Source organism: Anser brachyrhynchus (genome assembly GCF_964034855.1).
Source record: "Anser brachyrhynchus genome assembly, chromosome: Z".
NCBI classification, from domain to species: Eukaryota; Metazoa; Chordata; class Aves; order Anseriformes; family Anatidae; genus Anser; species Anser brachyrhynchus.
In genome coordinates this window covers 74,707,553-74,724,665 of record NC_137697.1, presented here as the reverse complement: position 1 = coordinate 74,724,665, position 17,113 = coordinate 74,707,553, and the positions used below count along the sequence as shown (strand labels likewise).

Sequence of the window (17,113 nt, the reverse complement as noted above, 5' to 3'; positions counted from 1 at the left end):
AAACTTAGCCAACAAATTTGTTAGTCTGCACAGAAAGTGTCATAAGTATTGCTTTCATCTTCCCATTAAGGATCTGGGTTTCAGATTTCATTTCAAGGTACGTTCTTTCCGCAATAATCCAAGTGGAATAGCTGAATTTAAACCTTCTGGTTTTGACACGACTTATGTGTAGTGTTTGTTGAAGCAGTATCGGTCATCTCCATACATCAACTATAGCCTTTCAGAACCTGATACAGATCTTGTTGAAATTACTGAGAAGCTATTTGTTGACTTCAGGAGGTTATGGATCTTGCTTTCAGATGTTAACAAGAGAGAGCTTACCATAGAAATTTATTGTCAGTGTCAAGTGCTAGCAACCTCTATACAAGACAGACACTTCCTGGAGAAGCTGGCAGCCCATAGCTTGCACAGGTACACTCTTTGCTGGGTTAAAAACTGGCTGGAGGGTCAGGCCCAGAGAGTGGTGGTGAATGGAGTTAAATCCAGCTGGCGACTGGTCACCAGTGGTGTTCCCCAGGGGTCGGGGTTGGGGCCCATCCTCTTTAAGATCTTTCTTGATGACTTGGATGAGGGAATTGAGTGCACCCTCAGTAAGTTTGCAGACAACACCAAGTCAGGGGGAAGTGTCGATCTGCCGGAGGGTGGGAAGGCCCTACAGAGGGACCTGGAGAGGATGGGTCAATGGGCAGAGGCCAATGGGAGGAAGTTCAACAAAACCAAGTGCTGGGTGCTGATCTTTGGTCTCAACAACCCCATGCAGGGCTACAGGCTTGGGGCAGAGTGACTAGAAAATTGTGCAGAGGAAATGGATCTATGTGCGCTGGTTCACGTTTGGCTGAACATGAGCCAGCAGTGTGCCCAGGTGGCCAAGAAGCCCAGCAGCATCCTGGCTTGTATCAGGAATAGTGCAGCCAGCAGGAGCAGGGAGGTGATCGTCCCCTTGTACTCTGCTCCGGTGAGGCCACGCCTTGAGTACCGTGTTCAGTTTCGGGCCCCTCACTACAAGAAGGACATCGAGGCCCTGGAGCATGTCCAGAGAAGGGCTACAAAGCTGGTGAAGGGCCTGGAACACAAGTCCTGTGAGGAGCGGCTGAGGGAGCTGGGGGTGTTTGGTCTGGAGAAGAGGAGGCTCAGGGGAAACCTCATGGCTCTCTGCAGCTACGTGAAAGGATGGTGTGGGGAGCTGGGGGTCGGCCCCTTCTCGCAGGTGATAGGACTAGAGGGAATGGCCTCAAGTTGCACCAGGGGATGTTTAGGTTGGAAATTAGGAGACATTTCTTCTCAGAAAGAGCAGTCAGGCATTGGAATGGATTGCCTGGGGAATTGGTGGTGTCACTGTCCCTGGGGGTGTTTAAGGAAAGGCTGGATGTGGTACTTACCAATGTTACACACATGGTTTATCAACAGTGGTATTTTCCAATAAGCCCCATGGTTTAGTGTGTGGTAGGGGAAAGTTGGACTAGATGTTCTTGGAGGTCTTTTCCAACCTTAATGATTCTGTGATTCTAAGATTGGTGGAAGCTTTATTTCATAAGAATATTTGTCTTTGAGACATTGCATTTTGAGAATTGTGAGTTTGCTTGAACACAGAATATTATATTCCATCAAGTGTGGAAACATTCCTGTGGGTGAGGGTGAATCAACTCATTTGTCTGTATTAGTCACCAGGGATCTGTCTTGGTGCAGTACAGTCAGCTCTTTGCCTTTAGAAAAGAAACCAGTAATAAGTGTAAAGCAAATCATCCTCCCCTCATTTGTTTCTGTAAGACAGCAGAAACACTTACATTTTAAAGATAAACAGAAGCAAGAAAAATGAGCTAATATCCTTGTAGGAACACAATGCAGGTTTGTTTCATCTTTTCTAAAAATTAAAAATGTTTATGTTAGCTCTAAGAATGGCATGCAGCCATCGATACCTTTTAGTAATACTGATAGTTTCCATCTCTTGCATTCAGTGTCTTCTACAATGTAGACTTCTTTTTACTTCTCTTTATTCTAAGTTTACAGGAAGTGTGAGGGTCTGACTGATTCCTTGCATGTAAGAACGTAGCTACAGATTGCCTTTAGCTTGTTTACCCTTTTGCTCCTTAGCCTGGGTGGACCAGACACTAGCCTAACACATGCATTCCTTATAACTCATAATTCTCTGCCAATCCTGTAAACACTGATTTTGTTGTTGTTGTTGTTTGCTTGTTTGTTTGCAGAAGGACCAGGAAAATTTTCTAGACTATCACTATTAGAAAGATGGTGAAGAAAAAAAAAATCTCCCCTCTGTGGTGTTATTGTCCTTGTAAAATTAGTTTGTCATTCACTTATCATATATTTTTCAACCAGTCTCTGAATTTTCTAAGAGATTTATCTGGATAGTGACTGTGGGGTAGTTTTTTCAGATCTTTACCTTTGTTTTTGTTGCAGCTGATCAGCTGTTTCTATGGCAGACATTGCTCATTGGTCTTATTACAGCAATGCTTTTGGAGTTTACTGAAAGTCATGGCCTTTGTCGCTCTGCACAGTACAGTTCAGATTCTGTCTTCTGAACAAATATATGAAGTCTTGAGTAAGAATGTAATGGACCTTGATGTGGCTGTATTCTCTTTAGTTCATCTCAGCTGTTCAGCAAGACTTCATTTTTCCACCTTGTTCAATGAAGCAGTAACAGAAAGAGACAGTGAGTAGATGCAATACCCTGATGTTGATTTACAATGCCATTGGTTCTCAAGGACTGGCAACTAGTAGCATCTTAGCATTTATATTCCCTGCCTGAATGCAGTTATGCCAAAATGAGATTTATCATACCATATTTTCTCTTTCAAAGACAAGTACCTTTGGAATTTTATGCTGTAATCAGCTAGGAAAAAAATGTCACATGCATCAGATGGTGGTTGACCTTTTGGGCATTGTCTTCTTTGATGAGATTAAGTCTTATTTAGCAGTTATTGAGATGAAGTGTTCTTTCTTTAAGCACTCTTTGCTTTCCTTGATATTTCAGCTATCATTATCTCTCTGGCTTTGGCTTCATCTCTTTATTTATTAACTGCAGGTAGTAGACTCTGAGAATTGTTTCTCTGATGTGTCACTCGTTCCCTAAGGATGCCACTGAAATTGTTCCTTAGGTTATCAGACAGCCATCAGTACTTGCATCAAACATGGTGTTATTCTTCTTAATAGGAAACATACAACGTTGACTGATGGGCATTATCCCCTACATCTTAACAGTTTTCAGTGTAACAAGCACATCTTTCTTTAGCTTTCTTTCTTTCTTTTACGTTTGTTCCTTATAATATAGTCATGAGAATATTAAAAAATAAAAATAAAAAATCAGTGAAATAATTAATAGGTAGATCCAAATGTGTATTTGAAAAGAGGGTTAGATGATATTCGTGCTTCAGGAAAGTAATCTTAATCGTAAATATCTGGTTTTGCTGCTTAAATTCAATAACCCGGTTGTCAAAAACCTGGGCATCAAGGAAATCACCATCAGTTCTGCCTTCTGAATGTTTTTTCCTCTTTTTCACTCATGTTTTGTTCACAGAGTAAACGCCGACTAGGACTGAATGCTAAAAAGGAGAACATTTTCAGCAATAACATAATCCAGTGAGTTCCAATTTACTAAAATATTTTAACTGTTAAAGTTTATTTCAGCCCCGTAGTGGAGACCTCCAAAATTGCAATGCTTGTGGACTTTTATGATTTAGTATGTTTCACAGGTATGGAAAGACTTCAGATGCGGCCTTCCAGAGATCAGTTTCATGGTGATCACAGTGATAATGCTACTGATGCATTCCTTTAACCTTTTAGCACTGAGATATGTCTTTTGGAAAGGATACAGTTACGCAGTTAACTCTTTATCTTCTCACCTATAGAATATTTGCTTCAAGGGATTCGATAGGACTAACATTGTGGTCTGTTATTAGGCTTTTCATACCTTTTTCTATCTTAAAAATTATTTTTTCTCTCCTAAATAAAACATATTGACCTTCATTTTGCAGCAGCTTTTCTAGTAATCACAGGCAGAATTTTGTTCTAAAGGTGGAAAAAAAAAAAAAAAGAGGAAAGGAAAGGAGAGGAGAGGAGAGGAAAAAAGAAAAAGCAGCTATGAAAAGCAACACAGTCCATTATGTAAGGAAGATGTCAGTGTTTGCTATTGCTGTTATGTTGATACTGCTTAGCTGGAAAGTACCCAGAGGCACCCATTAGAGGAATCTGCTGTAACAACATGTAATGCTTTGAAGTTTTTAATTGGAATAGTATATCCTACCCCACTTGTTAATATCTCCTGCCTGAAATTGAACTAAAAATGCAAGTATCCGTTGCAGTGTCCAAGGCCTGCTACATGTTCTTATGGTATCAGAAATGTCTGTCATTACTTCTAAAGAAAATAGTTCATGTCAAGTGCTAAAACCACCCGTGTGTTAAATTGGTGTGATGGGATGACCCCAGCTAGCAGCTAACTGCAAGTAGCTGCTGGCTCACTGCCCCCCAACTTGGGAGGAGTACCAGTGAGAAAACTCATGGCTGCGATAAAAATAGTTTTAAAAGTGAAGGCAAGAGGAAGGAAAAAAAAATGACAAAACAAGTGATGCAAAGGCAATCACTCACTACCTCACACAAGAAGACTGATGCCCAGATAGTGTCTGAGCAATGGCTGCATCCCCCAAAACACCTTCCTCTTAGTTTTTATTCTTGACCAAGACGTTATGTGGCATGGAATATATGAGCTTTTTGCCCAGCCCCAGCCTACCTGCTGCAGAGGTAGAGTGTATAATAGAAAATGCCTTGAGTCTGTGCAAGCACTGTTCAGCAGCAGCCAAAATGCTGGTTTGTTACCAACACTCTTTTAACCACAAATCCAAAGCACAGCAACATGTGGGCTGCTACGAAGATAATGAGCTCCACCCCAGCCAGACCCAGTGCAATCAGTGACAACTTAAATAGCACTTATGATGAGGGGAGAAGAGAAAAGCATATGCAGAGCCATATAATGTCTTTTTTTTTTTAAATTAAATAATAATTAAATAATTAAAAAACAAAACAAAAAGTAATTTGGGCTAAAATCTAAAACATTTCATTCAAGTGAATACAAGTTTATGTTGGAGAACTCCCAGCAATATTTCTCTGTAGAAGATGCTCATAGCACATCTATACTCCTTCAAATACTAAGTAATTTTCTTAATAATGTTTGAGTGGAAATAAATTGCAAAGCAAGTTCATTATTTTTTTACCATGGCATGTAGTGACAGGAGAAGAGGCAACAGTTTTAAACTGAAAGAGGGTAGAGTTATACTGGATGAGGAAGACATTTTTCATAATCAGGATGGTGAGACACTGGAAGAGGTTACCCAGAGAAGTTGTTCATCATTGGAGGTGCTGAAAGTCTGGTTGGATGGGGCTTCGAGCCTCTGTGCAGTTGGATTGATTTTCAAAGTTATCTGAGCACAGCAACACAAACGTAAATATTGAATCCACACGTGTGATAAGATCTGGATTAATAAAGCAATCTGCAAGACATACGCACATATCTATTTAGGTTTTTTAAAAACAGGATGTGAACATTTAATCTTTTGCACACAGCTTCGAAATACATTCCTTCTTTTTCCCTTGTGCTGTTCTTAAACCCATATCGGCTGGTAGAATAAGCCTACCTTATTAAAAGTTACTGCTCAACAAATTTGCTTTGAAGACTTGTAGCCTGTGAATGTACATACATTGAACAGAATCCTTAAAACTATGTAGTAATAATTCTGGAAACACATTTTGAGGGAAAAAGCCAAAACTTAAAATTGGTATATACATGAGTCCAACATGTCTTAGTAATTTTACAGGCAAAGAAAGACGGCAGTTTACTTGCATTTAATTTGCAAAGATTTATATCTTAGTCGATGGAATGTCTGTAATAAGGGACGTCTTAATGCCCAAGTCTGCATCGAGTGATGACTTTTTTGTTGATAGAAGAACTGTCCTTTCTTCCTCCACCCTGATTATGGCTGAATGTGCTAAGCTGCTCGTCTTTGCTGAGCTTCTTAGTGCATACAAGGTAAGCTAAGATGTATCAGATTGTATCAGTGGGGGGGACTTTTAAAGCTAGCCCGTAGCCCTATTACTTCTTTTCTGTGACCTTATTTAAAAGTGGGGACAATTACAGACTGGTCTTTTGTGTGGCTTTGATGGCAAAAGTCAATGTTGTTGTCTATAAAGTTTAAGCCTTATTAAATGTCATATAATCTCAACTGAGACACCGTGATATTTATGGTTCAGTTGTTCATGTTTCAGAACAGATCATTGGAGGTTGCTTTGGGAATTTCTGTGGTCACAGTCTTCAGATTTAGAAGAACACAAACCTGATGTGCATTCCACCACTGACTGTAATGCACCTGCGGCACTCATGATATTCGAAGAGAAGGGCATCTATTATACAGATATCAGATGGCAATAACAATTCCCAGACTTTAATTTGAGGAGGCAGATGGCCTTGGACTTAGTAAGGAGCTAGCACAACTGCTCTTGCGACAGAATATTGGTTAAGATTCAAAAACTGTTAAACTTATCCTCGTTCTGATTCATAGCTAGCCATTTTGATGTGGGTAAATCATTTGTTAGGGTGACTGTGGTGGAGGCTTGAGTTGTCCTGAGATGTTTATTTCTTGACTGTGGTCATTGGAAATGTGCCTGAAATAACTGTATTTTGCAAAAAGTGGGTATCCAAACTGTGTTGGAGGATATATGAAGGCAACAGAAGGTCACAGAAATATTATAGTATTTATATAATATTTAAATATATTTTTACAGTGTTATAAATATATTCTCATATTATTAATTATATATATATTATAATATTCAAATTAAAAAGAACTTGTAAGTTTGAATGGGCAACAATTTTCCATCAGTGCTCTGTAAGGTTCAGGTATTATATACATTACTGACCAAAGCTTTCTATCTGTTCTTTGACTTATATAATTCATTTCAAGAAAAAAAAAAATCTCTTTTGAAATTCCTGAATGGGAAATTGTTTTCAAGCTTTTGAGGATGTCTCCTCAAAATGTGATCAGAGAATGACACTAACTAATGTTTTGACTTAGTTTCTTTCCTACGCCAAAGTTGATTTCACCTCCCAGAAGCAAAAGGTCTCTGAGCTTCACACCCAAGTGATATCCTTCAGAGAACCCTTTACCTTGTAAACCCTTTACCTTGTTCTCTGCAGTAATAATGGTAACAGATGGTAACTGCAGGGGAGTCTTTTCTAACTGCAGGGGAGTCTTTTTGCATTTAAATTTGTCTAATTTTTACCCTTAAACTTCAGGTTCCTTCCCTCCAGTGGAGAGAAGGGATTTACTCCTATTCAGGGGTCTTCTATTAAAGCACTATTTTTCTGCTGAAATTTGTACATTTCTTAAGTTGAAACTAAATTAATGTCATTGTACAGCATAAAAACAAATTTATACTAAAGAAAAATGAATATTCCACAATGTCATTCTCCAGTACACAATGTCAAAAAGTCCTGATCCAGAATCATCTCAAGTGTTTAATTATTCTGCACTCAGCTCTTGTTTTTATCTTCTCTGCTAAATGAGTTCCTGCATGGCAGCCAAAGGAAGTGGTGAACCACCCCCGCGGAAGACTTTATATTTGGCTTTAAGAATACTTTTCTACAAGCTTGCAGTGGTTGCTTCAGCACCTACTGCTAATATTTTGCCTCTTTTTCAAGTGGAAAAAAAAATTCCTCAAATTGGAAAAAAAAAAAAAAAAAGAGGCATTGCTAGTACTCAAATTATGCATTAGATTCAATAGAATTTCCATTAAAAAGGAAGTAATGTGGGCAATTCTTAGATATGCTCCAAGTTGCTGGTGTGATATTGCTGTACAAAAACCGGTATGAAATCCTCCGAGTTTCCTGTTAAGTGTAATTCTAGGTGAAAGGTTCTATGTTACTGCATTGTGCACGTGTGCATGTATTGTACCGTGACCTTTCCTGGTTTATATTCTCCAAGGGCTTTCATTATTGAACATTTAATTTAATTAGTGAAAGCAACCTACTCTCAGATCTTGGTTACTCTCAGCCTAGTATGTTGGAAAAATAACACCATCATGTACCAGAATGAGATGTCTTCATAATTCAGAAGTGCTGTTGCTTGACAAGGGTGGGAACTGTGTTAGTAAATTTTGTTTTCTCACTACTGCTCTTTCAGTGCTAACCACAATTTGCAGGTTCAGGTGGATGGAAAGGATTCATACACTCGGATCATATTTGCTGAATAGCTCTGGTCACAGTATACATTTCCTTTGTTCAAAATTCCCCCAAACCTCAAACCACAGAATGATTCAATTCCAGTCACAAAGTTGAATGAGCAACTTTGAGACTCTAAAAATATTGAAATCAATGATTATCACTTGTGTAGTCTAGAAACATTGGTTTCCTGTATGATGAGATGGTTCATTTTTTGAAGCCAAACTCACAATCCCACTCTTGCTGTGAACAATGTCTTTGAACTGCAGTTGCTCTAAAAGAGACAGACACTTCTTAATAGTCAGTAAATTAACAAGCCAATTATTTAAAGATACTTTTAATAGCAGGAAGTATAACAAATGCCTTACATGTATGACAGCTGACAACTCCCTGCTTACGAACAACAGAAATATTATCAACGGGGAAGAGTCTCACAACATCCTTCTCCCACAAGCTGAGGTTTATTCCAGTGCTCCAGTTCTACCTGGCTTTACCTTTCTGCTTGGCCTTATCTCTCAGACTAGTTAGGAAAAAATCCAGAAGTACACTGGTCACAAGTTACCTTGATCCACTCACTGAACGAATACGGTTTCTGCTTAAAAGTTTTGCTGATTTTTCCTGGTTTGGTCATTTGTTCTAATACAGTACGCTAAGCACTAGTAGATGAATTATAGTCAGTGCCCATGAAATCTTTGTGGGTATTTTGTTATAATTTTCATTGACTATTCTGGTGTGCTGTTAAATAGAGAGACTGCATTTAACTATTCTAGTAACACCATCTTTTAATTTTTTTATTATTCAAAATTTATCACAGAAAAAAATTATCACAGTAAGGATTTATTCTTTCAAGAATTCCATGTTTTCTACTTTTGTAGGCCAAAATTCAGACTGCCATAGCTTCAGTTGTGCAGAAATTCTATCTCTAAAAGTCAAAATAACAATGTCATAGATTCAGGAAACTTGCCTTGTTATAATGTCTGTGCATGAACAATAGTAACTTAAATTAGAATTTAAATTGTATTTTCCTCAGCTTCTGCAGATCATTTAATGCCGTCTATGCCTGCTTTTACCGTTGCTGGTCTATATTTTTTTTTTTTTTAATTTCAACACGACAGTGTTTATCTGAAATTAAAAAAAAAAAAGATGGAAATTAAACTCTATCACAGTCACACACTTAAATGTGCTGCATTTAACAAATCCAATTACTGAAGTGAAAAAAAAAAAAAAAGTAATCTTTATTGCTTTTATTTTTCATTCTTTCTCCCTGGGTTTATCTCCCATATGGTGGGAATTCTACGTGTTGTATACAAGGTCACATCTGAAAAGTTGTGTAAATATGAGATGTAAAATTCATTTTTGTGCATCAAGTTATTCATTCTGAAAATAAGTCACAGAAATGATATATATTGTTTTAAAGAAACATGTTTAAAATCATGGTATTATTTTATATACTTCAAGGAAGCAAGATTTTAATGGATTTTTTTTTAAATAACCCAACTTATTAGTAAACTTTCTGAGAGCAAAGCTCATGCTTTCTCATTGTTTTAATACTATTTCTGTGCAAAATAGCATGAGAGAAGGAATTTACGTGAAAAGCTTCACAGACTGGTTTAGACACTGAATTGTATGGACCAGTTGTCCTGAATTGAGCTTCTGTAGCTGAATTTAAGGGAGAAGAAGCTCTCTGCAGGGCCTCATCCCTCCATCAGCCATCAGGACAGGACACCAAACGGTATCTTTACACCATCTCTCTCCAAGCCTTGGTCCAGAAGGACTGGTGAGGCAGAATTGCATGGAAAGGTGGTTGTAATAGATGAAACTTTTCATTTATTTATATATTTTAAAGAGGGATCTCATCTTGGAAGCAAGTGAATTGTAGAAAGACCAGTGCTGAGGCCAGTGTTAGATGATGATGGAAAATGCTGTGAGCCAGAATGTCCTTTGAGTCAAATGCTGTCATTGGAAGGCACCTCAAGAGACCAAATTGCCTTATCCTCCACAAATTAAATTGGGCAATATTTCCACTGTTGCCAACAAGCGTTAATTGAATAAAGACTGGAGCCACACGCAGCCATTTGGAGTTCAGTTCTAGTAACGCATTATTTCTAATTTCTTAGCAAAGCCTGTTCACACTGACGAGTAATCAGAATTTACTTTGCAACTGTTATCTGAACTGCAAGCCAAAGTAGCATACAAAGTAAGTTTGGGGAATGTGTTGCTACCTGACATTCACAGTCCCATTCATGCTATCCAGCCTCATGCACTTTATGGTAGAACACAAGAGTGAGTGAAATTGCATGTCATTTCTAATCACTCTGCAGCACTGAAAAACAAGCCGAAGGAGAATAGGAATTGCCTGTTTTAATTAAGCATCTTAGCAATGTCCCCAGTAATTACAGAATAAATGTAGGCTATAATGGCACCGGATGCTAAACCTTTAATATGGCTAGATAAATATGTGACCTATACAAAGGACACGAGAATTAATTCACGCTCTTGTTTATCACCCTTTTTTATGATCTCCAGAATTAACAAGGATGTTCTTTATTTGTTCGGTGCTGCATTTTGGAAAAACATTATTACTAAGTCATGTTTTTGCTTTTTGCTACAGTTTAAGTGCAAAGTATCTTCAGACAGACTGGAAAGATTCAAATCCAGAATTTTAGTAATATGTTTCTTTACTACCTTTATAAATGTTCAAGGCCAATTTCTCTCCATTCACTGAACTCCAGAGCCTGCAGCCATTACTCATATGATGGGAAATGTATGAGTCTGTCCAAATTAAAGCCTTAAGTTTTGGACATGTGGAATATAAGTTAAAAAAAAAAAAAAAGTGGCAAATAAGTAAAAAATAGTAAAGTAAATAATAAATGTTTTGAAGTGTATTTTTGTGCTGTGTGATCCCTGGTAGCACCAATCCTGAACATATCCTAAGCCATCTTGTAAAAGAGAAGCTGCTCACAGCTTACTGACACCTGCTGGGGACCCCAGAGCCCACCATGGCCTTGAAATTAGCCTGGGAGCCTTTGGCAGCCCCAGGTCACCTGCTGACTTAACAGATCTCACTAGTCACTTTAAGGCTAGTGGTACCTGCCAGTTTTAACACAACCCTTGCCACTTGCCAGGTGCACCGACTGTGCTGATTGTAGCCTCTCACTTCTGTCTAGACACCACGCTAATCCCTGTCGACGATCCTTGGGAACTCGCCTTCAGTTCTGATTAATAACGACTAATGTTGTTTTTCCAAGTCAGATGTGGGCCCACAGAGTAGGCTGATACCTAGTGAAGGCATCAAATGAAAATACTGGTGCTTTATTTATTTATGATGATTACTCTTAAAATCCAGATCTAAACCTGACATCAGTCTCATTTAGCAGGGGTGGTTTCAGGTGTCACCACATCTGGCTGCCAAGCCCACTCCTCTGCTGGCTATTGCCACTTTCAAAACTGAAGGAGCAAAATGAAGCATGTCCACGCTTCAGTTTATCCCAATGTGCTACCGCAAGCACACTTTTTAGCATTTTAAATATATCAAGCTGTAAAGCAGCACAGCTGCAGTATGGAAATGCTTCTTACTGCATTGTGACTGTTGTAGGAGCAGTAAAATGCAGTCAGTGGGCAGGAAAGTCACCCAACTGTAACCGTGTGGTAAATGTACCTTTGTAGAATCCAAGGAATGGGTTAGTGGCACTGTTAGGACTAGGATTGGGATTTTCTAGGTTTATTTTGTAGTCTCAAAGATTTGTTTAGAAGAGGAGACACTCGTCTCGATGAAGGTGATGCCGGCAAAATCTGAGTTAAAGATACCCAGACTAATTTCCAGCAAAGCTCGTGAAGACAACATACTGCTCTTTGTGAATTACAAGGTCTGCTGTACAAACACATTGTTGTCAGATAAAATAATACAATTTATGGAATCACTGTAGTTGCCAGCAATTTAATTAAAAAAATAAAGAAAGAAAGAAGACCAAGGCTAAAGAAGGAAGTGGCCTCAAGAATACAGTGAGATAGGAGCAGGGAAGCAGGTCCTGTGGAACATATTATGGACAAGGATGAGGGTGCTAAATCCAGGTGTATCATCTAACAAACATGTATAAGGTGTGGTTTTGGCATTGTGCTCTTTGGACATGTGCTCTTGGCATGTGCTCTTTGGAGTTACTGCCTGTGGCTGGGGAAGGTGCAGGACAAGGAGTCTTTTACTTAATGGTGTGACAAATAGCTTGAGCATAGCCAAAGAAGCAATTCCTGAAATGTAAATTATTTCCCTCGGAAGGCAATCCTCTGACTTACTGCTCTGGTAACAAGTCTGGTACATGTCTGGTACAAATGCTACTTCAGGTTAGCTGGCAAGGTACAAGAAACAATGATGTCCCACTTTGAATCAATCAGTTGCCCAGTTATCCTCATTTGCTGCAATGTGGTTCATATTAGAGGGCAGTCTTTTAAGTACACACTGGAATTATTTCAGTTTAAACTAAACCAAATCTACTCTAGGAGATATTCGATGTGCTTCTGGTTATAATGGCTGTTATGCTCAGGTCCCCCTTCCCCACCAAGTGTGTACAACATCAAGATAAGCTCCTCCATTCCAGCTGTGTCATCTAAAATCTGCTCCTACTGGGCCACAATCCACCCTAATGTAGAAAAGGGCCAGCGTTAGTTTGCCAGAAAACTTGCTTCTTGTCATAAAATTAAATTCCTTTAGATAAATGTAACTTTTACCTTTTAACTCAAAGTTCACTTAATGTGTGAAGTAGCTTTTTACAGAAATAAACTTCTTCTAGCTTAAGATGAGTATTTATTCAATCTACAGTTGCCTAAATGTCTTGACATATATCTTAAGATATCCTGTTTTGCTATAAAATTATGCAAGTAGTATTTTTATAATAATTTTTCAGCATATCTAAAGTCCTAGTCAACCCTTCTATGGAAGCTGCCTTACCATTTCAACTAAGTAATTCAGAAATATGTATTTCATTGCTGAAGACCGCTTACTTACTATTTTTTATATCAGTCCTTGCAAAATTTCAGAGAGAAAAAGAAAGTAGATGCTGTTGTGTTATATGTTAAAATATTCTGATGTAAAATAAGTGCAGTGTAACATCACTTAGAAATATCTCTATCCATCCATTAAGTTATGGAACAAAGCCTGCTTTTATAAGTAATATTTCATACTACTTTTGACATAATGTGCAAGTGAGCAAATAAAAAACACGCAAACTAAAACATTTAAGAATGCCAAAATTTTCTGATAGAAAATAAATGGGACTGAAAACGTGTTTTTAGAAGTGTATTGTTTTTCCTGCTTTGCCCAGATGTGATTTCTCATTTCTTTTTCTTCCATTAGGCATTAAAAATATTACCCGAACCCACTGAGTTTTAGACTTGGTCTAACCTTGGCTGGCATACCTTCACATCTCTTTTCCCCCGTGAATTTCTCTGTGCTACCCATATGTGAAAGAATGAAGATTGTACAAGAAATATCCACTAACATTTTGTCACTATTTTTGTGTCTTCTGATGACAAATACACAGGACAGAAGTAGTCTTCTCCCAGAGATATGACATTTACTTGTATTTAGAGCCTACCGTTCTGCCAGAGCTCCAGCCTTTGATCATCTGTGGTGACCTGGGCACTCGATGGATTGACTCCCTGGGTGCTGCATCTGGACACATGTCTAATAGGACGGGCTGAAGAAGATAGCAGAGAGTGAGAAGCCTGTTTCTGAACCACAAATTCAGAGGTCCTATTGCTCTCACAGTTCAGCAGATCATGTTCTGAGCCCAGCTTTATTCTGGATGAAACCACTTCACTATGGCAACAATATGCATTCTTGCCAAAAATGCACATTTGCACTTGTATGTTGACTTAGGGGACTAGTGACACCAGAGACCTTGCTGGTAATTTGAAGATTGACTAGAAATTTCCTGGCAGAATATTTTTTTTTCACCAGAAAATGATAATCACTACATCAAAATGAGTCAAAGTTAACAAAGCTCCAACTGTGACTCACTTAGACTCATGCTAGCACAGTTCTTGTTAGTCCTTTCCATAGGTTTCTGTAAATCCAGAGCAGGGGACAGAAACTTCAGAAGTATATGTGGTAGGATGGAGAGCTGGGGAGTTTTCTTGGTAGGACATTCAGGTGAGTCAGTGCATCAGGCAGAGCATTCAGAAGTTCAGTGTCTTGTGCTTACAGGCTCATCTGATGAGACCAACTGACCAGAGACCCCTGAGCTGGGGAGCTCCATCACTGACCTGAGAAGCATCCTGCTTTGATTTTGCAGGGTTTCCAAGGCACCGAATTCAGGTTTCAGCACTGTTTGTTCATTAAGAGGGACTTACTTGTTTGGGAGTACACTGTCAACCATTGTTATAAACTTAATGGGCTGCAAGGACTGTTCTTTAAAAGCATTATTTAAAGACATATAAAATTCAGGACCATGCTTTGCTCAGCTGTGAATTCCTCTGACAGAAGAGGTTATCCCACGGGTTATAAACTGTGCTTGGAATTTGATGGTTAAAAAAGTGGTAAGCACCTTTTTGAGTCATTGTATTTTTCATATCGTGTCTGATTTGTTGCAGCAGGCCTTAGCATTTGCATGGAAAAAAGACACCATGACTCACTGTGATGCAATGCAGTGGAAAGTGGAAACGAAAAAAAAAAAAAAACAAAACAACAACAACATATTTTGAAGGTATAATATTCTCTCAATAAAAATGACAAATATTAGATCTGGATTTCTGCAACAAATTAACTCTTTTGGTTACCCATAAAAATAGGGGTTATTCCTCTGTTTCCCATAGTTATTAGTTATGGAGCAATTGTTGCTTCTGTGCATTGGGCTTAATTGGCAAGGTTTTGGTAGCAGGGGGCTGCAGGGACAGTCGCTGTGGTCAGAGCCCAGCAGCTGCCCCATATCAGAGAGGAGCCAGCTCCAGCTGCTCCAACAGGGACCCACCGCTGGAGATCCTGAAGAGCTGCTGCCTGTGGGCAGCCCCCGCAGGCTCAGTTTGGGAAGGATGGCATCCCGTGGGAGGGACCCCACGTGGAACAGGGGCAGAGAGTGAGTGGTTTTAGTTTGCTTTTAGTTCTCACTGCTCCAGTCTGCTAGTAACAGGTAATAAATTGCATTAATCTTCCCATGCTGAGTCTGTTTTGCCCATGATTTGTCCTTACTTCAACCCATGAGCCTTTCTTCATCTCATTTTCTCTGGGTGCTCTTTTGAGGAGAGGGTGTGATAGAGCAGTGTGTTGGTGCTGAGCTGCCATCCGTGTGAAACCACCACAGGATGTTTTAGTGACAGTACTCTGTTTATGACTCCTATCTTGATCATTCATCTCCACTGCAGCAGAAAGCACTGAAGCTGCTCATTGAAACTTCCATCCACAGTAGGAGAACGGTGTTGCCCAGTTCAGTCCAAGATGCTCTTTCATTCATTGTCCTGGAGCTGTTTTTTTCCCTTCTCATATTCCTACTCTTGTGTTATTGTCTTCTCATGCTATTTTCTACATTGACATTACTAGCTAACACAAATCTCTCAAGTCCCTCATGTCACAATCTTCCATACTTTTTTTTTTTTTTCCCACCTGTCCATCTTCTCTAATTTCTGTTCTTGCCTCCACCCATCTCAGGTTTTCTTACTCATCTCACTATTTGATTTTGTTCCATTTGCAAAGATCTATACCAATTCAAAAGTTGAGTGACGTGTCTCCTATTTAATTTTTTTCCTCCCCTGAGAGATTAGGAGATTAGTCTTGAAAAACCACTAATAATATCCTAACTTTAATGTTAGGTCCCTCCAGAAGTGCAGTCCCACCTTCTCTCTGTTATGCATAGCAGAAGCTGTAGCCGTCAAGCCTAAGATGCTGAAACAACCCTATAGCTCTCAATTGTTTCTTCTGAGCCTTCCTCTTATTCTGCTCCCTCTAGGTTTATGCAATAAACTTCTATAAAACATAATGTAAGGCCACTGTAAGAATATCTGATTAACACCTGAAAATGTCTTGGAAAAATAAGCTGAAGATGATGTGGTGAAGTACAAGCTATGGTGTAGCTAGGGAAGGATAGCTCAGGTTTGTTCACAATAACAGCCAGTCCCTTACTTAGAAATCAGCGTTATTGTGCATTAGGAGCACCTGTCTAGAAAAGGATGTAAAATATTTATTATGATGTTAGTCCAAACCTTTGTTTACAACACACTAACTTCTGTGGATAGGCAAACTATGGGAGACCTGTCAATGGCAAAAAGTATGATCTTATTTGACTTCATTTATGTCCTAGAAAGGGGAACAAGAAACACATTGAGGAAATGTGCAGATTTTTCTAAGCCAGGAGAAGCTGTGAGCTTTTTTAAAAAAAAAGAAATACCACAAAGGAACCTAGAAGGAGTACAAACCTCAAAAGAAATGTTGGTGGTTTCAACCTGAAAAAATCAGAAATATTACATTTTAAGGAGTCTGAAACATGAGGGATGAAAACCTGAGAGGAAAAGAAGCTGCAAAACATGACTTCAACTAGGAGGCATAAACAAGATACGAGTTTTCAGAGAAAAAAACTATTTATTCCCAAGAATATTTCCTAATACTTGTAATCACAGTCACCTGACATTGCATAGGCACAAAACAGAGAGCAATATGTTTGGACACTTCTGTTGTATGGTCTTCCAGCATTTGGCAGTTTACCATTTAGGCATCTCCAGAAGATAGGCACTAGGCCTGGTGGGATTACTTTCATACATGGCATTTTACTTGAAAGTTTTCCTTAACCTTTCTTTCATGAATTTGTCTAATCTCTGAACCATTTTGGACAGCTGGTGTTCAGAACCTTCTTGATAATGTCTGGAACTGAACCTTCTGCTCAATGCTGATTGTTACATTAGAATAAACAA

General features: G+C 38.8%; 2 long non-coding RNA genes across 2 annotated transcripts in view; one reads left to right on the top strand and one right to left on the bottom strand.

Annotated features, from left to right (window-relative positions):
* The window catches only part of LOC308186064, a 28,278-nt gene extending 13,674 nt beyond the window's left edge, over positions 1 to 14,604 (bottom strand). Inside the window, exons 1-2 of the long non-coding RNA XR_013943890.1 lie at positions 14,567 to 14,604; positions 13,810 to 13,911 (exon numbers count right to left, since the gene is read on the bottom strand). This is a non-coding gene — a long non-coding RNA (uncharacterized lncRNA). The remainder of the gene's footprint in view (positions 1 to 13,809; positions 13,912 to 14,566) is intronic.
* LOC308186065 lies at positions 459 to 16,118 on the top strand. Its single transcript, XR_013943891.1, has 3 exons — positions 459 to 1,845; positions 3,533 to 3,594; positions 13,569 to 16,118. It is a non-coding gene; the product is annotated as an uncharacterized lncRNA (long non-coding RNA).
* The last annotated feature ends 995 nt before the right edge of the window (positions 16,119 to 17,113 follow it).